Genomic DNA, 25,880 nt, shown 5'->3' on the forward strand with positions numbered 1-25,880 from the left:
TGTCGCAACAGAATCGCACTACGTTGCATATACGCTACAGCAACGCACTCAAATAGAAACTGATCGTCCCTTATAGTGAGCCTGTATTTCACTTTTTCTGCCGTATTACAAACAGAACAACAGCCTTGCTCTCAGAGATTCCTGCCCACGTATATATAAAATGCTTTCAGAAAGAGTAGTGTGGTGTGGGGTTGATCTGAGACTCTGTTATTCTGCGCTGTAAGCAAATGACCCAAAAATTCACAAAATTTCTTACGTAACTAGTGGGATACTTGGGTACTGGAGTAGTGCTAGTTAGTGTAAGAAAAACATGAAAATAACGAAAGTTATTATTTATTTTGCAAAAATTCTCACAAATCACAATGGCACTTTTAGTTATGAATTGAACAAGTTATATCCTGGTTCCTTTCGGAATGTGAAGTTACCTCTCAAGGAAAGGATTCTCTAATGAAATTTCTAGACAAAGTTTGTTGTTGAATTGGCAGAATGGTTAGAGAGGTGCGCCTACTTAACTTGAATAATTACCCTTTAGAATGTTGCTAGGTATGGTTGACGCTGTCGCATGTGAAATGCAGTGAAGTGTACTGTTGTTGAGGAAATATGGGGCTCGCAATAGCTGTAGCGCACAATACCATCAGCTGTGATGACTGCTGTCTGCGCCGCTCGCTGCTGACAAATAAGATAACTCTCGTTCTATCTGCATTGACCTTGGCTAATCAAACTCTCCCTACGCCTTGATTAAGTCAAGGATTCCTATTCGCCCCTAATCTAACTATTGGCGTGGTAGACCGATCAGATAACCAGTCCACCGCGGTGCCACTCAAAAATTCGTTGGCAGGCGTTTAAATATATCTCTGTCCGTTCACACCGCATAATAAGTGTGTCGGCCAACACAGTGAACAATGCTTAATCGCAGGGACTCAATATAGAGTCGCACTTCGATTCACTCTCGACAGAGGTGCTCTCCCAGTAAAGTACTGAGGAGAGACTTGTTCCTCGTTCCAAGAGCAACAACGGAATGGTGCCTCTCCACGCCAGGCGTGAAGGGATACATCTTTCGGTCTTTTCCATTACTCCTTCACCTCAAGGCATCAGAAATATCGTCTGCCAATCAGCATTCTTCTTCTAAAATGGGAGAATGACGTTTCGTTTAAGGCGACCAATCCAGAAATCCGTAGCATTGGCGTTTGGCGTTTGCTGTCTCCCTGTGAAAATCTCTGAAACTGCGTGGTATGCATAAAGAATGCGTAGGCTGGCCGCTCCCACACAATGTAGCGGAATTTGCTTTTAAGCCGAACACGGGGTCATTCCTCCTTTCCCTCGGGCGAACGCTGTCCGCTCCACGGGCGGTCACAGGCCGACATAGATAGGCTGGGTCGTTCTCTGAAGGGACCGGCGACCCGTTGAGCGGCTTCTCTCCTGAACTAAAAGCTCCTGTGACCGTCATGTCTGGAAAGTATGTGTGTACGCCAGCCTCAAGTGTTTCAACCCCAGTGCACTTACTTGTTATTTGCATATCGTTTACATGAATTCATACAACATTGACTTTATGTTATCGAGTTTGGGTTCGAATGAAGCTTCTTCATATGCGGAATATGATTGTGAGGGCGGAATATGTAAGCTATGAAGGTCATGAGACCACGGTGTCTTACGTACCTACCTCCTTCTGACAAAATTTTTGTCTGGGGTTTGTCAGTAGCGAGAAAAACAGTGACAAAATCAGGCAAAAATTGTTCTTTAGATTTTCCAATAAACTTTTCTCAGCCATTCTTAACAATTTTTTCTAATGATTTCTTTATAGCTATTGTTTCTATTTTTTTATTCTACATTTTATGTTTTCTTATTAGGCAAACATAGGCTTTACAAGGGTTGTTATTCTTTGTTATTGCTAGTACATGTCTCTGTTTTTCTTTTTCATTAACCAAAATTTGTTTTTACAATATTAATTTTTCTAAACTCGTTAGTGTACAGTGTTTCATGTTTTAGTGTGGTTATATCTTTTCTTTAGTTACGCTTGCGTAAATGTTCGCAAAAGCTCTGTTGTGGTACTTTGTTTTATTTATGTAGGTATTATCTTTTTCTTTATGTCACTGTTCTTTTCTTATTCTTTTTTCGTGCGAATGGAGGAGTGTTTAGTCTTAATTCTGTCCTTGGTATTAATATTATTACCCCAAAAAGGTGTTTTTGAATGTTACTTAAAGAAGAAAAATCCTGCACAAATCCTTTTCTAATTTTACATGTAAAAGAAGTAAATAGACTTTCCATGAGTTTATGAGATTATATAACTATACTAACTAAGTTTCTTTACAAAAGGTTTAAGGTATCTATAAATTGTGGATTTTACATACATAATAAAAATAATAACTTTTACAAGAAACGAAAAAGGTACTTTTACAAATATATCATTTCCTTAATTCTACATTTGTGTCATATCAGTCTTTTTTTTTTTTTTTTTTTTTTTTTTTTTTTTTTTTTTTTTTTGCTCCGTCAGTTTCTATGCTCGACGATCCCCACTGAAATACTGGAAGGCGTCGACTCATTTGTATGGGTGTACAGATCATGAGAGAAGCACTGTAGTATGCGATGCCGGGTCTTACTTGTTGACATTGTCATCATGGAGTGGTACTTTTAACCGATGATGATGACTGTGTTTTACTGCATAAACAGTGATGTCTTGGTACTCCTTTGCTGTCACACCTAGGACAGTATGGCAGTTTGATGATTGTAGTTGAATACCGACGATCGTCACCCAATATTGGTACTTCACACCTGGTTCGGAATGGCAATTTGATGATGTGATAGGGAGAATACTGTACATTTTGCTGAATCTACACTCCTGGAAATTGAAATAAGAACACCGTGAATTCATTGTCCCAGGAAGGGGAAACTTTATTGACACATTCCTGGGGTCAGATACATCACATGATCACACTGACAGAACCACAGGCACATAGATACAGGCAACAGAGCATGCACAATGTCGGCACTAGTACAGTGTATATCCACCTTTCGCAGCAATGCAGGCTGCTATTCTCCCATGGAGACGATCGTAGAGATGCTGGATGTAGTCCTGTGGAACGGCTTGCCATGCCATTTCCACCTGGAGCCTCAGTTGGACCAGCGTTCGTGCTGGACGTGCAGACCGCGTGAGACGACGCTTCATCCAGTCCCAAACATGCTCAATGGGGGACAGATCCGGAGATCTTGCTGGCCAGGGTAGTTGACTTACACCTTCTAGAGCACGTTGGGTGGCACGGGATACATGCGGACGTGCATTGTCCTGTTGGAACAGCAAGTTCCCTTGCCGGTCTAGGAATGCTAGAACCATGGGTTCGATGACGGTTTGGATGTACCGTGCACTATTCAGTGTCCCCTCGACGATCACCAGTGGTGTACGGCCAGTGTAGGAGATCGCTGCCCACACCATGATGCCGGGTGTTGACCCTGTGTGCCTCGGTCGTATGCAGTCCTGATTGTGGCGCTCACCTGCACGGCGCCAAACACGCATACGACCATCATTGGCACCAAGGCAGAAGCGACTCTCATCGCTGAAGACGACACGTCTCCATTCGTCCCTCCATTCACGCCTGTCGCGACACAACTGGAGGCGGGCTGCACGATGTTGGGGCGTGAGCGGAAGACGGCCTAACGGTGTGCGGTACCTTAGCCCAGCTTCATGGAGACGGTTGCGAATGGTCCTCGCCGATACCCCAGGAGCAACAGTGTCCCTAATTTGCTGGGAAGTGGCGGTGCGGTCCCCTACGGCACTGCGTAGGATCCTACGGTCTTGGCGTGCATCCGTGAGTCGCTGCGGTCCGGTCCCAGGTCGACGGGCACGTGCACCTTCCGCCGACCACTGGCGACAACATCGATGTACTGTGGAGACCTCACGCCCCACGTGTTGAGCAATTCGGCGGTACGTCCACCCGGCCTCCCGCATGCCCACTATACGCCCTCGCTCAAAGCCCGTCAACTGCACATACGGTTCACGTCCACGCTGTCGCGGCATGCTACCAGTGTTAAAGACTGCGATGGAGCTCCGTATGCCACGGCAAACTGGCTGACACTGACGGCGGCGGTGCACAAATGCTGCGCAGCTAGCGCCATTCGACGGCCAACACCGCGGTTCCTGGTGTGTCCGCTGTGCCGTGCGTGTGATCATTGCTTGTACAGCCCTCTCGCAGTGTCCGGAGCAAGTATGGTGGGTCTGACACACCGGTGTCAATGTGTTCTTTTTTCCATTTCCAGGAGTGTATTTCTAGATAATGTTGGTTGGTACTACTTAATATTCCATTTGCCGTTCGCTTGTATTTGTTTGACGATTCAAGGTTTATTTTTGGAGAGGTGGTTGTAGTAGTTGCCATGCCTAAAAGTTCACGGAAAGACGTCTGTAGCAATTTGCTTTGTAGGATAGGAGAGAAAGGTATCTTGCAGTCTTCTGCCCTTCTTCATCTTGCATCTTCTGTTCATCTCTTCTTTCTTGCGTTCTTTTGTTCTTCTTGGGCTAGGAATATGTGAACTTTAGTGTAGGAGTGATATAGGATTTGTAGGATCTGACTGCCTTTCCAAATGTTATTTGATGAGTTTGTAGATCTTAGTAATTTTTTGTACCTTCATTGTCGTCTCATTGTATTATGATTCTCCCCACGCTCTTCCGTTGTGTAGCAATGTCATGACATTTGAAATGCCCATGCTGTGCATTGTCCTCCCAAAGTCGAACCTGGTTGCAACCTGCATTTCCAGTGTGGCATTGGTCTTCATGTTGTTGTTATTGCCGTAAGTGCTTTCTCAACATGTCTGTACCCTCTCTGTCGCTATCTCGAAGCATCTGGTGTTAAGGGAGCTGGTGATTGGTGTTGGTGGCGATGTCCCTCTGACGCATAGAAATATTTACAATTTTTGTTTTACATATATTTGTTATTTACAAAAAAACTCTAATTTTATATAATGCAAAAATTTTCTGATAGTGCCAAAATTATTGTATATATATATATATATATATATATATATATATATATATATATATATATATATATATATATAATTTCTTTTCTTTATTCCAATTATGTCCTACCACTTCTTCATTCTTTTAATTGTTGTGTACCGTTCATTACTTGTGTGCATATTGTAGTGTATTTGATACTACAAGAGATTGTTAGTGTTTATTGTGTCTCTCTTTATTTTAATTAATGTGTTATTTTGTTGATCTATTAATTTAACTTTTATTTAGTGGTTAGTATAAATGATAGGGTGGACGTTAGGTTGCCTAACCTCTTCCGCAATTTTTTAATTCAATCTTTACATTTTGCAGTGTTTGGTGGCCTAATTTCTACTTCTGGTTTCCCTATGCTGTGTTGTTCTTGTCTTTGTGGACCATAATTTCCTCGGTAATTATTCGCGCTCTGGTCTCGCCCGTTGCTGTTTCTAACATCGTGACCTCTTTCAAAGTACCCTTGACCGTTGGTATTTTGATTCCTAAACCCATATCCGCCACTGTGTGAGTGTCCATTACCATTCCTATTTCGGTACCAATTGTTCTGGTTATCGTTTCTATGCCAATTGTCTCCTTTGTGCCATTGTCCTTGTCTGTTCAATTGCCTGTAATTATTGGTGTTAGGATTACGGTTATTATTATTGGAATATTCGTTCCTAGTCCTCTCCTTTTGCTCTTCACTTTCCTTTCTTTTTTCTTTCACCTCGTCTTCTTTAAACATAAATTCAAGTTCCCTTAAAACCTCTTTGAATTCTTCAGTATTTTCATTTTTTCCTGCTGTCGCTTGTTGATACTTTACCGGTAATTTCATTCTACACAGACGTATCAGCTCTCCGTTACTGTATGGTTTGTCTAGGCATTGATTCTTTTTGTCCATTGTATCAAAGAGTTTTGCCACGCTTTTCTCTCCTGAGTTTTCATATGGTGTCATCTGAAGTAACTCGTATTTAATTTTGTTTTGCGCCTCCTTAGACCAATACCTTTCGAGAAATGCTGTTCTGAACTGTAGGTATGACGTACAGGTAGCTGCGATCTTTTGCATCGCCTCTGCTACTGTCCCTGACATGTGTGCACAAATGAAGTCAAGTTTGTGAGCTACGCTCCAGTAGTTTGGTAAGCCTACTTCAAACTGATCGATGAATGTGCGTGAATGCAAGCTACCGCCTTCTTCCTTGACATTTTGTAACTGTAAGGAAGTGGTCTGTATCATATCTACTCATAAATCCGGTTTGTGGCTGATTCATGGACTCAAATAATCTGCCACTGCTTGTGTCGTCGTGTTTATTCTCTGGTAATCTACTGCTTGTCTGCCTATTCTCAATTTCCTGACTCCTATCCGCGTCATATCGTATCATTGGTGAACAAAAGTGTTGTTCGTGTGTTTTTACTCTCATCGTTTCTGGTATAGTACCTGTGCTGCTATTATGTTGTGTCGTTGGATTTACTGGTTCAGTTGCCTGTCTTTCGATTGGTATCGGCTGAATGTATGTGTTCCGTTTTTCTAGGTACTGTGCCTGGTCCTGTGGCATGTCATGTATTACTTTAATCAGGGTTTCCTGTTTCGATTTCTGCGCGAGTGTTACGTCTAGCCTTGGTTCTACTTGAACTTTCTTAGACGGCGCGTGTTCGTCTACTGAATTAATGCTTGACGCGCAGTTGTTCGCTGCAGGTGTAATCGGTCTCGATCTTTTATTCAATAATCAAAATATCCACGGGTGTACTGCCGGTCTACAGTGTCCAACGGGCACAATATTTCGGCGATCATACATGTCGCCATCATCAGGTGAACTGACGGACTGAGCTCCTGTGAACGTGCCGGCACGGAGATCCGTACACTATGGCTGCTCAGGTGGAACTGGGTTCGGTCGCGGCGGCGGCGGATTTAAATACCCTCCGCCCGCGGCGCGCTCACTCCGCCGTCCGCGCCCCGCGCCACGGTCGCGCGGTGGAACAGATTGCGACGGCGTCTGAGATGACGTCGGTGTGATGGCTCCGTCCACGGAATTACGGATGTGATGAGGGCATTTACCCACGTAAGGACTTAATATTCCTGTCAGGTATTTGGCCAACAAATATGTAGGTGCCCTGATGTTGCTGACAATGGGGCGTAATGGTACCCCCTCTTTGTGAACCTTCGGGAGTCCATATAGTCTAGGCGGTACCGGACCTTGGGGTAACAATTTCTTAGCGTCACCCTCCGGTAATTCTGCGTCCTTGAGAAGCGACCTCGTCTTGTTGTCCAACTTCTTTGTAGGGTCAACGCTGATCTTCCGGTAGGAATCGTCATTTAGCAGGCTCTGCATCTTATCAGTGTAGTCCTTATGGGAGACAACAACTGTAGCATTGCCTTTGTCAGCAGGTAAGACAACAATTTCAGAGCGCTCCCTCAGATCAAGAATGGCCGCCCTCTCTTTACTAGTGATATTTGACTTCATCGGCTTGGATTTCGTCAACGCACGACAAGTTTCACGACGTATTCCTCAGCTGATTCAGGCGGAAGTCGAGCTGCAACCTGTTCAACAGCACTAACAATTTCTGCGACCGGAGTGAACTTGGGGGTGGGAGCGAAGTTGAGACCTTTCTGCAAAACCGAGACCGCATCATCACTCAACACCATGCCACTCAAATTGATGACAGACTTGCCCGGAACCTGCAGAGATGGTTTGTCAAGGAGACGTGAGAACGTAGCTGTTTGACGTCCCGTTGCCTTCTTATGGGCGGAATCAGCTGCAACCCAGGTGACACCATCAATCCAATCCCAGGAAAAAGAAGTGAAATTACTAGCCAGTTGCAAATGTAGTTTGAGTAATTCCTGTGAGATAAACTCAAGGCTCCGGTGGGTGAATTGCACTCTCTCACGTACCAATGCGAGGCTGGCTCGTTTCTTGATTCTCTTAGCTGCTGCAGAATCGATGTGATGCATAACCTTAGCAAAATTTGGAACAACGTTCTCGGAACGACATCTCTTTAGAAAGGCAAGAGTACTTAGTAAACGACATCTACGGTGGCGCAACTTTTCAAATTTCTTCATGCTGCGATACATCTCCTCCCCGTAAAGGTGTATGATGTGATTCTTGAGTTTCTCCCGGCGTATTTGATAATCAAAATATCCACGGGTGTACTGCCGGTCTACAGTGTCCAACGGGCACAATATTTCGGCGATCATACATGTCGCCATCATCAGGTGAACTGACGGACTGAGCTCCTGTGAACGTGCCGGCACGGAGATCCGTACACTATGGCTGCTCAGGTGGAACTGGGTTCGGTCGCGGCGGCGGCGGATTTAAATACCCTCCGCCCGCGCCCTGTCGTCATCCGAATGGAAACCTACTTGCTTTTTCCGTTACGTGGACGACACTTTCGTCATCTGGCCACATGGTATGGATAAACTCCTTGACTTCCTTACACATCTAAACTCCATACACCCCAACATCAAATTCACTATGGAGACTGAAACGGAGGGTAAACTACCTTTCCTTGACGTCTTGGTCAAGAGAAGGCCTGACGGCACCCTAGGTCATGGGGTGTTTCGGAAGACAACGCACACTGATCTGTATTTGCACGCAGACAGCTGCCACCACCCTTCACAGAGGAATGGGGTACTTAAAGCTCTAGTACATAGGGCGCGCACTATCTCTGACGCAGAGAGTCTACCCCAGGAATTGGAACATCTGAGAACTGTATTTCGAAAAAATGGGTACTCAGAGTGGCAGATTCAACGTGCTCTCCGCCCAATCACTACAGCACAACCTGTGGATATGGATGAAATCACGAGGGAGGAGGTAGGCACTGCGTTTATCCCATATACAGGCGCACTCTCGGGAAAGATCGCCCGCATTTTGAAGAAACACCGGGTCGGAACGGTGTTTTGTCCTCCGAATAAAACTCGTGCACTGGTGGGGAGCGCCAAAGATGACCTCGGTTTGAGGAAGGCCGGCGTGTACCAGATTTCGTGTCAATGTGGCAAGTCGTATATTGGTCAGACGATGCGTACCGTCGAGGATCGATGCCGTGAACACCAGAGGCACACTCGACTGATGTATCCGAGCAAGTCGGCGGTCGCTGAACATTGTTTGTCGGAAAATCACGCTATGGAGTATGAACGCACGAGGATTCTGGTACAGACGTCGAGATACTTGGACAGCGTTGTTAGAGAGGCCACCGAAATTCGCACCAATGACGACCTCATAAATCGTCACTGTGGCTATAACCTTAGCAAGGCTTGGGAACCAGCGATTGGGTTAATCAAGAGTAAATCGAGCAAATGTATAGTTGTGACGACCACGGCGGACGGAGCCATCACACCGACGTCATCTCAGACACCGTCGCAATCTGTTCCACCGCGCGACCGTGGCGCGGGGCGCGGACGGCGGAGTGAGCGCGCCGCGGGCGGAGGGTATTTAAATCCGCCGCCGCCGCGACCGAACCCAGTTCCACCTGAGCAGCCATAGTGTACGGATCTCCGTGCCGGCACGTTCACAGGAGCTCAGTCCGTCAGTTCACCTGATGATGGCGACATGTATGATCGCCGAAATATTGTGCCCGTTGGACACTGTAGACCGGCAGTACACACGTGGATATTTTGATTATCAAATACGCCGGGAGAAACTCAAGAATTTTTATTCAATAGTTTGTATCAACTATGTTCGAAGCTTTTCAAACTGATCTTTGTTTTTAAGTTCTATTTTATTGATCCGCTGATCATATTTCTTCAGTGCAACCTTGCTTTGAATTGTTTGTTCTTCCAAAATTTGTATTGCTGTTCGAGTGGCTTTGCCCGTAAAACGTTCCCACCTTTTTGTCAACTTTTACGATGTCCAATTGTACTTTGTCCATGTCAGTGCGTAATTGCTGCTGACCTTGTGTTAGTACCTGAATTCTTTCTCTAGATTCTTTCGCGTCTTTATCTGAGTGATCTGACTATCAATTCTGGCGATCCCTTCTTCCATCAGGATTTTAACCTGTTGGATCTTTTTCTTAACAGCCTGATTATCCTGTTTCAATTCCTCATTATCCTGTTTCAATTCCTGATACTGTTTTTTCATCTGTGTATTCTGTTTCGCTATCTGTGTATAAATATTATTAATATCCTGATTCTCTTTCGTAATACTAGCGTTCATTTTTTGTAACTTCTCCATGATCGCGTCCTGTCCTGTAACACTACCTTCTGCTGAACTATGTATTCTCGATCTATTGTTTTCCACTCGGCCAGTTACGTCGTTTACTGGGCTATGCTATGGCGTTTCTAAGGTGGATAACTGCAATAACCCGTGCTGTCTGTGTTGAGGACTATTTGCGTTTGTCATTGAACTATTACGTGGCGCAAACAACTCCGCATTCTGCCCTCTCTGTTGTGTATGTCTTGTGTTTGCAGGTACAGTAGCGTCTGTTACGGAACCTTTTCGTGGCGCTCGTAACTCCGCAAAATTCTGTGTCTGCTGTTGGGGCATATTTACAATGTGTACGATAGGTTCGACGTATTCCATTTTCCTCACTGTCTACTTGTCTCTGAACGTTAGCTAACTGCCGGTTCATTGACTGTATTGACACGTATTCTGTCCCTGAATATGCGGCAAACAAACGCGTTACCTGTGCTCGTTCGCTTCTAATCTTTGCCATTTCCTACGTGGGCTGTCTATTTCTGGTTCAGAATGTGCCCTACCTGGAATTTCATATTCTGGAAATTCGATGTTTCCATCCCTCCGATTCCCATCTGTCTGATCGGTCTCAATTTTAACCCAGTCTAACTGAGCCTGCTGAATCTGCAGCTCCCCGACTGTGCTTTCTCTGATTCACCGTCTGTCCTATTCTCAAAAAGCTCGTTTACTTGCTGTCTATCTGGTTGATTCTCCCCATCTTGTCAACTTGCTGTCTCTCTCGTAACCTTTTGGCTTGTGTTCTCGTCAACATGGAGTTATTCAACCCCGGTGCGCTTACTTGTTATTTGCTTATGGTTTACATGAATTCATACAACATTGACTTTCTGTTATCGAGTTTGGGTTCGAATGAAGCGTCTTCATGTGCGGAATATGATTGTGAGGGCGGAATATGTAAGCAATGAAGGTCAGGAGACCACGACTTCTTACAGTAGTGACCATGCAGCCTGATCTGCAGATGGTGGACATCGTTTTCAGTTCTTAATATTCGATGAGGTTCCTTTACCTATATAGTTGATTCTGTTGTGGCTATTACATCTATTATATCTGAAGGCATAGTACCACAAAGCAGTGAAGTGATTTATCCGCAGGTCTTGGGCAGCAAACGGCACATGTCAACTACAGTCTTATAAAGCTCTTGCGTGATTCCACTGGGATTATGGATACATGGTATACAGATGAGTGGAACCACCATGGCTATCAACTATAGACGCTGTTCACCATAGTTGAGTATTACGGCCACAGCTGCCTACACAACGACTTTTATACCTGAGCCCTGAACTGAGACATGTGAGCAACCACTTGCTACCTGTTAGAAGCTCCTCATGGTGCATCAGGCATACAAGACCTTTACTGTTCCAAAACCACTGGCACACCATACTTCTGCTCACTCTAACAAGGAAACAGTTTCCGTAAATCGGAGCCATTGCCAACCTGGCTACTCAAGAGGTTCAGAATAATTTTCGATTTAGTGAGCTACAGGAGATATCAGACTCCTGCATTCATTTTTTTTATTTTATGTTTAAAGGAATTACACGTAAATGAGCACCGTTGCAGTATAACTGTCTTTGCACGTGGGCCTAAGCAGATGTATAGTTTTGTTCGCTCTGTTTTTCCCTTGTTCCCTATAATCATTTCCTAAACTGCGTTTAGCATAGATTTAGATGCAATCTTGAAGGTACTGGAACAGATTGGGCGTACTAATGTTGAGAAAATCCTTGTCTTCTACCATTCACCAAGTGCCTCCACATCTATAAAATGTGTGTATCCAAAAGGCAAAGATGCATTAAACATCCAGAACTAAATTCTCCTATGTCATGCTGCTTGGTGCCAGGACACAAGGAAATACAGAGAATTGGTAAATGTTGTAGTAAGCAAAGGTGGCACAATATGCTCTCCCTTAGGTCCTATATCCTCGCTGTTGGCGCACAAAGTCGTTCGTACGTGGAAAGAGGACAGGCTGTCACAGACAGCAAGATGAAGCTGGTAAAAGCAACTACTCTGCCATGTTATACCTCCTTCCAGGCACTGAGTGTAGGTGAGCGCATTCTCACTGGATCTGATATACGGCAGACTCATATGACCCAAGGCTTCCTGCCCCAGGAATTGGTCGCTTGAAAGTATCGTGCTTAAGGCATACAAATTTCAGAACGCCACATTTTAATTGGATATGTCGACATGTTGAAAAGTAATACATCTGAATTTTTCATGTGAAAACTCTTAAGGATTTTAAAATAAAACACACATTAACATTCTAGATCTTCAATCTTCAGTCTACACATTTTCAGACCTCTGCCACTAGGGGACTTCTATTCGTAGCATCTAACATGACGGAGTGTAACGTAACAGCTTCGGTGCATGAGATACAGAGTGCTGTAATCGAGTTTAGAATTCGAAGAGTTCGTCCACACTTGGAGCATCCTCTTCTTCACCATGCCAAAGCCAAACCGCACATGAGCGCTTTTATATCTGCAACAATGCGACGCCTTCGGTTCACTGTCATCGATCATCTTTCATGGACTTCCGACTTGGCCCCACCCGATTTTCATTTGCTTCCAAAACTTAAAGTCCAGCTTCAAGGACCTCACTTTGATAGTGATGAAGCAGTACAAATTCGTTCGTTGCAAGGGTGACTGTATTGAGAAATAGATATGTAGGTATAAAGAATACAGACGCACGATGTTTATGAAATTTGCTTTATTTAAAAATCTTTAGGGTCTATAGATATGATAGAGTTAAATTTTCCTTGAGATATTTGAGTCGGATCTTCATCTATAATAGTCACAGAAGATGAAGAAGTGAATTAAAATTGGTGCTGTGGCCAGGACTCGAAACTACGCCTCTTTGCTTAATCGGCAGGTGTGCTAGCCATTACGCTAGAACAGCATTGTCGCTAACAGACCTGCAAAGACTAGGCGAATCCAGTGCTGGGGTGCTATTCAATGACTGGAGAGCCTCGGCAATAGTGACGGAATAAGAAGGGGAAAATAAGCTGAAGATGTTAACTGAAGTTTTTATTATTGAGGGTATTCCACTTGGTAGGCCACGCAGTTGTTAGCTAGAATGCTGTGGTGGTGTAATGGCCAGCATACCTGCATAGTAAGCATGAAGACCTGCTTTCCAGTCCTGGTCGTGCGTAAATAAGGTCCAGAAGCTGAAAATACCTTTTAGCCCACTCATAGCCATATCAGCGCACTTTCTATGATGTGTACTTTATGAGCACCAGAAAAATTTACAAAAGCAGATTTCCTTTATTGTCGTTGAATTTTAATCTCAGCATACATTTAAAGAGAAACTGATGTGTAACTAAGGTACGGAATCTGGAAATGCTGAATACGACACTCACTGGGGAAACCGACATCTACTACAGAGACTTACAATTTTGGAGTAAGTGTAATGAAAAATTTAGAAGATATATTGAATCTTGAAGATGAAGTCATTATAAACAGTAAATCTTTTTTCAAAATTTTAAAAAATAATTGGCTAGGTTAAAAAGTTTCAAAATCTGGGCATAAAATACCCCTCCTTGGTATTGCGAGGGTTAAAAAAGCTCTTTGGATTTTGGATACTCTTTTTCAATATTCAGTTGCAACATACGCATTACAGATATTCAGTTCATCAACATTACTACCAAAATATGGAAATGTGCACTTTTAAATATCCCAAATAATATTAATACTATCTCAGCGTCCACTGCTTCGGTCGTGTAGAGTATACGACCTGCACAGATTTCTTTTTGTTTTTCTTTAATCTGAGTTTTTATGTTGTTCACAAATTGCAACACTTTCTAAGCTTCTCACCTTAACCAAGGGCATAGGATCTGTGATGTAATAAAATGAAAATGATGTTGTTATTCAATGGAAAAGTTGGAAATTGAGATTTCGCTTACTGTTTTATCAATCACAATTGGCGCAAGAATCATGGATTGACAATTGTCATAAAATATTGCATTATGAAATGTGAATAGTTTTTACTTGCGGTTTCGCGTGGCTTGAGGCAGTCACAACTAGCGTGCTATTGATTAAGAAATTGCGTTATCGTCTTTCTAATTACTTCATGATCGTAGATGCGATCATACCCGGTCGTGAAGTTATTGTTATGACAAAACAATCTCCTAAGGGACCAGAAAGTTCTTAAGGGCGCAAAAAGAACTGTAACATCACACAAAAGGGAAACTCAATATTAAAGCTGATGCAAGAAGACGATAAAACAGTTTTCTTTTTATCAATGTAACACGCACATTGGATTGCTGATCTTGGTGTCTGTTATCTTAGCAAAATGCATAATTAAAATCAAAATAATACTGAGAAGATGATAGGAATGAGCACTGATAAATGATTCAGTATTCCCAGAACAAATATTTATTATAACTAAAACATATATCGTACCTTAAGCTTAGTACTACAATAACGGTAGATTTTTATGTCTGTATCATGTCCATTGAGCGCTCTTTTATATAGATAGCCATTGTCCTCTTGAGTCGCTCGTGCGTCGACACGATAAGTTATAAAACACTTTTTTTTTTACACTTCACTCAAACTTAGACGGAACACTTTTTTATTTATTTAGTAAAAAACTAGATCAGACTGCCACAAATCTGCGTCCGTCTTACTTAAGAAAAGCAGTACAAGTGTTTTGCGCTTAAGGCTTCATTTGTTCTCCAGCGAACAAAATAGTGAAGGATCGCATATCTATTCGTATTTTTCTGTTTATATTGCCGCCCAAAGACGACGAATTACACTATTTATAAAATTCCACCGTCGCTATGCGACGCCTTATTATACATTAATCATTCTTAATAAACAAGTATTTGTCTTCTGGCTGAAAGAATTAACTATTTGCTGTTTTAATGAAGTCCAAAATAGCGATTATCACAGATCATGGACTTTCCTAATGAGCTTCTGACCAAAAAGTGATTCTGGTCACTGGAGTCCAAGGTTCTTGTTAGCCATACCTTTGGCGTTCTTCTCCTGACACTGCCGTGCCATAATACATATTTCGCTATATCTAAACGAGAAGTAAGCTTCTAGTTCTCATACATTTAGTTTTAAAAAATGTTAACGAAATATTTTCTTCAAAATGTTCATCGCCTATTCACACTCTTAGTGGTTTTCCAAGAACAGTAAAACACGTTCTTCTATTTTTTACGGAGGAACCGAAAATAAATTTTGAGAGATTTAACTTTAAAAAGCTTTACATAATGAAACACTTCCATAAAAAGTTTTGTCCCTTATTTCGCCCCCAAAAGGATTGAATTTCCAAAACCAGTGAATAACTGTTTATTTTTAACTGAGAAGTCATATACCTATTGTCAGATATGTAGTTTTAAAAACGCCTTAGTACTACTTCACTAAAGATTTATTTTCAAGAAATCTTTCACTATTTATCCCCTTAGAGGCAGAATTTCCCAAAATGCTGAAACGTATGTTTCTTTATTTCTAACTGAGAAACCAAATACCCATTTTCGTAGAACTAGCTTTTAAATTGACTTAATAGCGAAATGTTTTTAAAAATTTGGCATCCAGTATTCCACCTCCTTAGGGGGAAGGGGGGATTCCGAAAAGTCGATTCTTTACGACACTTGCAGTATAAGAGAAACATTCCGTCCAAATTTGTGGTTTTATCCTCAGTTGTTTCGACTGGGCCATGATGACTAAATGAGTCACGACAATGCGTTTATATATATACAGGGTGTTTCAAAAATGACCGGTATATTTGAAACGGCAATAAAAACTAAACGATCAGCGATAGAAATACACCGTTTGTTGCAATATGCATGGGACAACAATACATTTTCAGGCGGACAAACTTTCGAAATTACAGTAGTTACAATTTTCAACAACAGATGGCGCTGCAAGTGATGTGAAAGATATAGAAGACAACGCAGTCTGTGGGTGCGCCATTCTGTACGTCGTCTTTCTGCTGTAAGCGTGTGCTGTTCACAACGTGCAAGTGTGCTGTAGACAACATGGTTTATTCCTTAGAACAGAGGATTTTTCTGGTGTTGGAATTCCACCGCCTAGAACACAGTGTTGTTGCAACAAGACGAAGTTTTCAACGGAGGTTTAATGTAACCAAAGGACCGAAAAGCGATACAATAAAGGATCTGTTTGAAAATTTTCAACGGATTGGGAACGTGACGGATGAACGTGCTGGAAAGGTAGGGCGACCGCGTACGGCAACCACAGAGGGCAACGCGCAGCTAGTGCAGCAGGTGATCCAACAGCGGCCTCGGGTTTCCGTTCGCCGTGTTGCAGCTGCGGTCGAAATGACGCCAACGTCCACGTATCGCCTCATGCGCCAGAGTTTACACCTCTATCCATACAAAATTCAAACGCGGCAACCCCTCAGCCCCGCTACCATTGCTGCACGAGATACATTCGCTAACGATATAGTGCACAGGATTGATGACGGCGATATGCATGTGGGCAGCATTTGGTTTACTGACGAAGCTTATTTTTACCTGGACGGCTTCGTCAATAAACAGAACTGGCGCATTTGGGGAACCGAAAAGCCCCATGTTGCAGTCCCATCGTCCCTGCATCCTCAAAAAGTACTGGTCTGGGCCGCCATTTCTTCCAAAGGAATCATTGGCCCATTTTGCAGATCCGAAACGATTACTGCATCACGCTATCTGGACATTCTTCGTGAATTTGAGGCGGTACAAACTGCCTTAGACGACACTGCGAACATCTCGTGGTTTATGCAAGATGGTGCCCGGCCACATCGCACGGCCGACGTCTTTAATTTCCTGAATGAATATTTCGTTGATCGTGTGATTGCTTTGGGCTATCCGAAACATACAGGAGGCTGCGTGGATTGGCCTCCCTATTCGCCAGACATGAACCCCTGTGACTTCTTTCTGTGGGGACACTTGAAAGACCAGGTGTACCGCCAGAATCCAGAAACAATTGAACAGCTGAAGCAGTACATCTCATCTGCATGTGAAGCCATTCCGCCAGACACGTTGTCAAGGGTTTCGGGTAATTTCATTCAGAGACTACGCCATATTATTGCTACGCATGGTGGATATGTGGAAAATATCGTACTATAGAGTTTCCCAGACCGCAGCGCCATCTGTTGTTGAAAATTGTAACTACTGTAATTTCGAAAGTTTGTCTGCCTGAAAATGTACTGTTGTCCCAAGCATATTGCAACAAACGGTGTATTTCTATCGCTGCTCGTTTAGTTTTTATTGCCGTTTCAAATATACCGGTCATTTTTGAAACACCATATATATATATATATATATATATATATATATATATATATGTGTGTGTGTGTGTGTGTGTGTGTGTGTGTGGTGCTGTAATATTCAAAACGTATAACTACGTGGTATCAAGTAACATTCCACCAGTAGGAACGGTATTCGCTTCGTGATACATTACCCGTGTTAAAATGGACCGTTTACCAATTGCGGAATAGGTAGATATCGTGTTGATGTATGGCTATCGTGATCAAAATGCCAAACGGGCGTGTGCTGTGTATGCTGCTCGGAATGCTAGACGACATCATCCAAGACTCCGGACCGTTCGCCGGATGGTTATGTTATTTAAGGAAACAGGAAGTGTTCAGCCGCATGTGAAACGTCAACCACGACCTGCAACAAATGATTATGCTCATGTGGATGTTTTAGCTGCTGTCGCGGCTAATCCGCACATCAGTAGCAGACAAATTGCGCGAGAATCGGGAATCTCAAAAACGTCGGTGTTGAGAATGCTACATCAACATCGATTGCACCCGTACCGTACTCCATATTTCTATGCACCAGGAATTGCTTGGCGAGGACTTTGAACGTCGCGTACAGCTCTGCTACTGGGCACAAGAGAAATTACGGGACGATGACAGATTTATTGCACACGTTCTATTTAGCGACGAAGCGTCATTCACCAACAGCGGTAACGTAAACCGGCATAATATGCACTATTGGGCAACGGAAAATCCACTGTGGCTGCGACAAGCGGAACATCAGCGACCTTGGCGTGTAAATGTATGGTGCGGCATTATGGGAGGAAGGATAATCGGCCGCCATTTTATAGATGGCAATCTAAATGGTGCAATGTATGCTGATTTCCTACGTAATGTTCTACCGATGTTACTACAAGATGTTTCACTGCTCGACAGAATGGCGATGTACTTCCAACATGATGGATGTCCGGCACATAGCTCGCGTGCAGTTGAAGCGGTATTGAATAGCATATTTCATGACAGGTGGATTGGTCGTCGAAGCACCATGCCATGGCCCGCAGGTTCACCGGATCTGACGTTCCCGGATTTCTTTCTGTTTGGAAAATCCAAGGATATTTGCTATCGTGATCCACCGACAACGCCTTACAACTTGCGTCAGCGCATTGTTAATGCATGTGCGAACAAGGCGAACTACTCGCTGTTGAGAGGAATGTCGTTACACGCATTGCCAAATGCAATGAGATTGACGGACATCATTTTGAGCATTTATTGCATTAATGTGGTATTTACAGGTAATCACGCTGTAACAGCATGCGTTCTCAGAAATGATAAGTTCACAAAGGTACATATATCACATTGGAACAACCGAAATAAAATGTTCAAACGTACCTACGTACTGTATTTTAATTTGAAAAACCTACCTGTTACCAAATGTTCGTCTAAAATTGTGAGCCATATGTTTGTGACTATTACAGCGCCATCTATCACCAAGCGAAGAAAGTGGTCCAACTAAAACATTCATATTTCTTTACGTACTACACCAATACGTAATAAAAAAAATGGGGTTTCCTATTTCAAAACACGCAGTTGATATTCGTTTGACCTCTGGCAGCGCCATCTAGCGGGCCAACCATAGCGCCACCTGGTTTCCCCCTTCAAGCTAGACAAGTTTCGTTCTTTGTAGTTTTTTCGTTTGACGCTTATTTCGTGAGATATTTGGCCCGGTCACGATCAATGGACCACCCTGGATATATGGAGATTGTAAAACTAAATGCAGTGTAGTGTAGTGCAAACCTATATTCCGACTGAAGAGCATAACAAAATATAACCAGACTGGAAACAGTCATAACATCGTAAACGCAACGTAAGTCTTGTAAGTACCGTGTAACTGATGGAGGACTTGTTCTGTTGTGGATGTATCGCCTGTAGTGTAGTGTTACAGACATGTGGTACCGTACCGTAGCATGGCATGGCACTGCGTGTTAGGCGCGGCGTGGTGATACTGACTGACGGACAGACCGGGGCGTCTGCAGGCGTGGAGACCCACAGCGGACAGCTGCACAGCTGCTGAATATTCAGCACGGCCGGCAGATGGTGCGCCTGTGGCTCGGCATCACGCGTTGGCGACCACAACAGGGCCGACGCCACGGTGGACAGCATGGGGACGTTGACCCGGCGGAAACGCAGCTGCATCCATACTCTCCAAACCACTGTGAAGTACGTGACAGGCATTATTCAGTCACCTATTCCCTCTTCACAACATTGCTCCCGTTGTACGAGGGCTACTCCGAAAGTAAGGTCCGATCGGTCACGAAACGGAAACGACTATGAAACTCCGATAAAGCTTTGCACAGATGTGTTGGGTAGTGTCTCTAGTATAACCCCAGTTAGCATCACGTCGCTCTTCTCATTTCTGAGCTCGCAGTGAGTGCGTAAAGATGTCTAGAAAATAGTGTCTGCCGCCAAGTACGGGGGCCTGGTGAGAAATTTCCCCTGAAGCTATGCAGCTAACATTACATAACTGTCGTGCTGTTTCGTCTTCAAGACAATTCTCAGCCGCATTCTGCAGGGGCAATGAAGATGCTCCTGCATCGTTTTCAAATGGAAATGTGAGATTACCCACAATACAGCCCGTAATTGTCTCCCTCTGAGTTTCAGCTCAGGTCACATGAACCGCTGGTTATGAAGACAACATTTCGGCACAAGACAACGAGCCGTAGGCCAGCGTAGAGAATTGGCGGAGAGCACTGGCGGCTGCCTTCTATAGCGAGGGTATGGGAAAGTTGGTACTACGCTACGATACACGTCTAAGTCGGGTCGGCGACTATGGAGATGAGTAGCTGCAAGGTGTATCTGACTGTTGCAAATAAAACATTTTTGATTTTTACCGTGGTTTCCATTTCGCGACCTATCGGACCTTACTTTCGGAATAGCCCTCGTATTACAGCGACCCCCTAAATGCCACTATAAACGCTTAAGTTGGTCCGATATTGAATCTCGCAGTCACAGTCACTTCTGAAGCGATACGTTTGGGCTGTAATATTGTTAACGCGTCACAGATAAGAACGCGCCTGGAATACTGAAGTAAGATAAGAGAGAGAATCAGATCCGACATTAGAGGAAGAGGAAGAAATAAAACAATCCAATTAGCGGTAACGGTCTCACGTTAAGTGATGTGTGACGTCTGGACATTAATAGATGGTTTCTACCCAATTCTCTGTCAGTAAACCTTAAAGAAACACACTATATGCAGTTCAGAACTTGTACAAGGTTCCTGCCAGTATATGCCTACGGGGAACAGCGTACCACAGAACTGCTGAAGCGCTTCAACGAATCTCTATTTACTATGCGAATGTTGTGATACATAGGTGATATAAAAATAAAGAAGCTAGCGTAGTATGCTTACTTTCATTCTATGATACAGGAATATTTTCTTCGGCAACTCATCAAGCCAAGCTTTTCCGAGTCCAAGAGCGTGCAACAGGATTTATTTGTGGTGTGAACTCAAGAACGTCCTCCAGAGGGCTGTTTAACGAACTGGCGATACTAACTACAGTTTCCCAATATCTTTATGCCTTAATTAAATTTTTCATTAAAAATATATCTGTTTTTCAAACCAACAGCTCAGTTCATGGAATAAATACAAGTCACTTGCGCTATTTGGAAAGGGTGTCAACTGAACTGGACAATCGGGAGTTAAGGAAAAGGGGAAGGCTAGGGCCCACAAATCAACAGGTTATTATTTCATGCAAATAAGAATTTATTTATAAGTTGGCATTTAACTTAAAATCAAAGTAATAAATACTGCAATTTAAATCTTTAGGCCACGTTTAAAAATAATAACCTGATTAACATAGCAAAATAGTAGTAGTAGTAGTAGTAGTCATAATAATAATATGCATAAGTTCAGACGAAATTTGCACTTTAGATCTTAAGGCCATAGTTTGGAGAAATATCAGTACAAGGTTACTCTTCTCAGACTACTTGAGTCAAACGAAGACACATTTAATATTCATCTTGCGTAAGAGTAAGGCGCTACGTGGATGCAAGAGGTTCCTAGAGATGATAATTTTTAAACAAACAGTCGGATGGCGTATCCGGCAAAGCCGATGAACCAGGCTGCAAGCAGCGTGTATCGGCAGTCCGTACAATCCGATGAATTACGGTGTGACGAACCAACGATCGAACGGCCACAAAGTTGCCCCTTTCCACAGCCGATGACGCGCACAGGCTGGCGGACGCGACGAAGGCAGACCCCACCAACGGACCGAAACGCCCCACACACCACTCGACCGACAGCCAATTTCCTATGTCGCACGGATGCGGCTTCGTAGACCAGCTCTCACTTAGGAACCCGATGTCGCAAACAACTCGGCTCTAACCGTTCAACTCCGCTGTCTCAGACCAGCTGACTCCCCACCGAGAGACACACCACACAACCAGGCCGACTTCGACCAAAGATGCTTACTGAACAAATAGTAAATCGATAGCATACTCGAGCCAGTGGCACCAAACAACACCCAAGGGAAATTCAATATGGTGACACAGCTCATTAACTATTCAGAAAAACACATTTTCAACAACATTCCAGCAGCCATAAGAAGCTTAAAAATTAAATGCGGAAGGATATGAATACATTCCTCAGCATTATGTACAGTAAAGCAAGAGTTCAGAGACGATGAATGTAGCCATCACCATGTCATAAAGCATCGTGTGTAAGGCGATGGTTTGTGGACAACAACATTCCTGAAATGGACTGGTTTGCCCACTGTACCGAGCTCAACCCAACGGAACTCCCATCGGATGAATAAAAACGTCGATTTCGCAACAGACCCAACATCTAACATCCAGCGTTTCTGGAGCAATGTGCTGCCAGTCCTCCACAGACAATCATACACCTCACAGACAGCGTCCGCAGGTGAACTCGCGCCATCACACTGCTGACAGGTGGACACAGCACGCCTCATATTAATGCCACCAGTAGCTGTCTGGATACTCACGATCAGAAAGTGTAGGCTGTCCGTCCGTTATCTCGGAACGCACTACTTTGTGACAGATCTCACGCTCACTTTGTTGAGTTACTGAGTTTAGTTCTTGAGATCGCCTTTCTCTTGTAGCATATGGCTATAATTAAACTGACGGTGTTACCAGTGTAGCAGTGTGGGCTCCATAATAGCAGGACGCTGAAACGTCATGGGTATTTCATTATCAGTGTGCTGGCGGAGTATACTGAAAACAATAATATTTAGATTTCCTTCCAGCAGGTGAAAATATGGCTCTGTCTGCTGTCATAACGTGAAATGTTTCTTGTTTGGACGCCAGAATGCTGTTTGTCACTTGGTGACACATGTTGATTTCTTTCATGAAGTAAGTATTGATGTAATACGTTAAGAAAACTCAAGTTTCCCTGAGGAAACGCGTAGGCTGTTACGAAGAAAGACCATCCACTGCTGTTAAGTTGTTTTGTCAGAACGGCAGCAATAACAGCGCTGCATTGTGGGAATATTGCCCACAGAAACACCTGCCAAGAGGCTCCAAATCAATAAAAATGGCTAAAAAGTATGACTAAGAAATTTGAAGAACAGGCGAATTAGGTGGTGCAGCAGGGAAAGGTCGGCGGCCTATTCTCATGGCAGTTGTTGATGAGGTTTCTGTAGGTATAGCCGACCGCGCAGCATGTCCATCAAATTCTGAAGCTACTGATGGAGCTGTGTCATGGGAACTGTCTCTCCCCTCTTCAACAGTTCTAAAGACTTTGCAGCGCATTTTACACTGGTACTACTACACGATTAAGAATGTGCAACATCTGAAGCCTCAAGACAGACACAAGCCGTGACTTTGATCTTCGTTTCTTGGCACGCATGGAAATGAAATATTCTTTGGATGGACGAGGCACATTTTACTCTGCACGATGCAGTGAATGCACCGAACTGTCGCATATGGGATTCTACTACGCAACTTATTTTGCAGGAACATCCAATGAACTCAACTTATGTGACTCTGTGTTGTGGTTCCACAAGCTCCTTCATTCTCGGTCAGTTTTTCTCCGAGGAGATGACATCTTGCGGACCCATTAGGTATACAGTATAAGAACCCCCTGGTGCATTAGGTAATTCCACCTTTGCAACAACGCAACTGTGTCCACACCACTACTTTCAAATAAGGTGGGGCGACACCACATGTCGATTGCCAAGTAAAAGATTTGCTTCGAGAAACCTTCGGTAACTACAGCCTTATCTCTAGGCAATTTCGCCATGTGTGCCCTTTCAGATCCGTAGACCTAACTCCGTGTCACTTCTGGTTGTGTGGATATCTGAAAGATCGTGTCTGTCAAGATGTATCCAGACTCTTCCTGATATTAAGGATAGTAAACGACAACATATCACTCAGATTCCAATGGATGTACTGTGAACAACTGTCGACCATGCCATGTTAGGAATGCAGTAGGTTGTTGAGTCTGGAGACCGCTCTGAACACATGTTGTAACTTGTGACCATATTATATAAAACGTCCCAGAACCACCTTTTATAATGTGTTTGATCATTCCTCCCCTTTTCCTACACTCACAGAACATTTTGACTGCTTACAGTTCCATATTTTCCATTGGTCTCAGAAAGTGAAACTGTTATTTTTTTTCAGTATATTTCGCAAGCAAAGAACATAGCTGCGATGTTTCAGCGTCCTGCGATGTATACAGCCTGCACTGCAGCACTGGGAACACTGTCAGTTTAATTTTGCCACCCAGTATGTCCCGTGTCCTACGAAAAGCAGCGATCACCTTCCTTCTCTCTTTGTTGTTGCCTTCCCTTAGTTAGTTTTCTTCCGTACTGTTTCACTGAGGTATTTCAAACAGTTCACTTTATCAAACTCTGTTGTTAGTCGAAGAGGCACTGTTTGAATGTTGGTTATGTGCTTTGTTTTCTCACAAGAAATTGGAGGCCAGCTTTGCCAACTTGTTCCTCCAGTTTGTTTTTCTCTTCCAGAGGTGAATCTGTGTCTTTTTGGTAGTATCGCCAGGTCTTCGGCGAAAGCAATGTAGTTTCTTCTTACGCGGAACAAGATCTAGACAGAACTTATATTTACCAAGAAAGAATAAACACAAAACTCGGAAACGGCACTTTTGTACCATAAAAGAAAACTGTATAATAAATTGGCTAACTAGGTTAAAGGACAAGTAAGACAAGTAAGATGATTATATATAAAAGGGCAGTAAAATACTCGTAGTACCCCTTAATGAACGCATTCTATACAGTGAAGGATTACATACATAACATACAACATGAAGTTTGTTCAGTTAACCTTTCCCAGCTAACTCCTTGTTGCATGCCCTTCTCTAACGTGCAATCTGCAGAAAACTGGGGAAAGTATTGTGAGGTGTCAAACTAAAATTTTAACTGTAAACGTTTTGGAGAGTTCTCCCATGACTATCGGTTTTGAGTGCGTCTGTTGGGTTTACTTGATAATTACCACTGTTTTTAGATCTACTCCAAATTCTGACAGTATTGTAAACAGTTCTTCTCGGTTGACGGAATCATAACCTTCTTCAAAGTTGCGTACTTCACACTATGTGGAAGGGGAGGGGGGTGCATAGTCAATTTTGTCACACAATTTAAAATCGCACTATTAAAGAGTTAATTGCCGTTCCTCATCGCTGTTAGCGTCATACTGGTGCCGACGATTATGAAGGTCAACGACAAGGGGGCGTGTGAATGGGTCGCAACGAGCGGGATTAAGCAGTTCGTCACATAATTACGTTCTTCTCTGAAGTGGACTGAAAGCTCAACATACCTGCAAACAATCAGTGACATTCGGTTACATGCTATTCATACGAACACTTGTTTCTTAACTATGAAATTTTTTGGAAGCAACAAATTTACAATAGGGCAACACCGTTTCAAAAATGGTTCAAATGGCTCTGAGCACTATGGGACTCAACTGCTGAGGTCATTAGTCCCCTAGAACTTAGAACTAGTTAAACCTAAGTAACCTAAGGACATCACAAACATCCATGCCCGAGGCAGGATTCGAACCTGCGACCGTAGCGGTCTTGCGGTTCCAGACTGCAGCGCCTTTAACCGCATGGCCACTTCGGCCGGCACACCGTTTCCAAACTACAAAACAGTACTATGAGAATAAGAAACAAAAAATAGCAATCGAACTGATTATAAAGATCTGTTCAAAGAGGTGGGAATTCGACCGACAACACGTGAGTATATTGTCCAATCAGTTACAAAATTAGATTGATAATTACTGCAAAAACACCTCTGCCCATGAACGCGGAACAAGATCTAGACAGAACTTATATTTACCAAGAAAGAATAAACACAAAACTCGAAAACGGCACTTTTGTACCATAAAAGAAAACTGTATAATAAATTGGCTAACTAGGTTAAAGGACAAGTAAGACAAGTAAGATGATCTTATATAAAAGGGCAGTAAAATACTCGTAGTACCCCTTAATGAACGCATTCTATACAGTGAAGGATTACATACATAACACACGGCAGGCATTTGGTAAAAAAATGTTACACAAGTAAATAATA

This window comes from Schistocerca nitens, chromosome 2, assembly GCF_023898315.1.
Source record: "Schistocerca nitens isolate TAMUIC-IGC-003100 chromosome 2, iqSchNite1.1, whole genome shotgun sequence".
NCBI lineage: Eukaryota > Metazoa > Arthropoda > Insecta > Orthoptera > Acrididae > Schistocerca > Schistocerca nitens.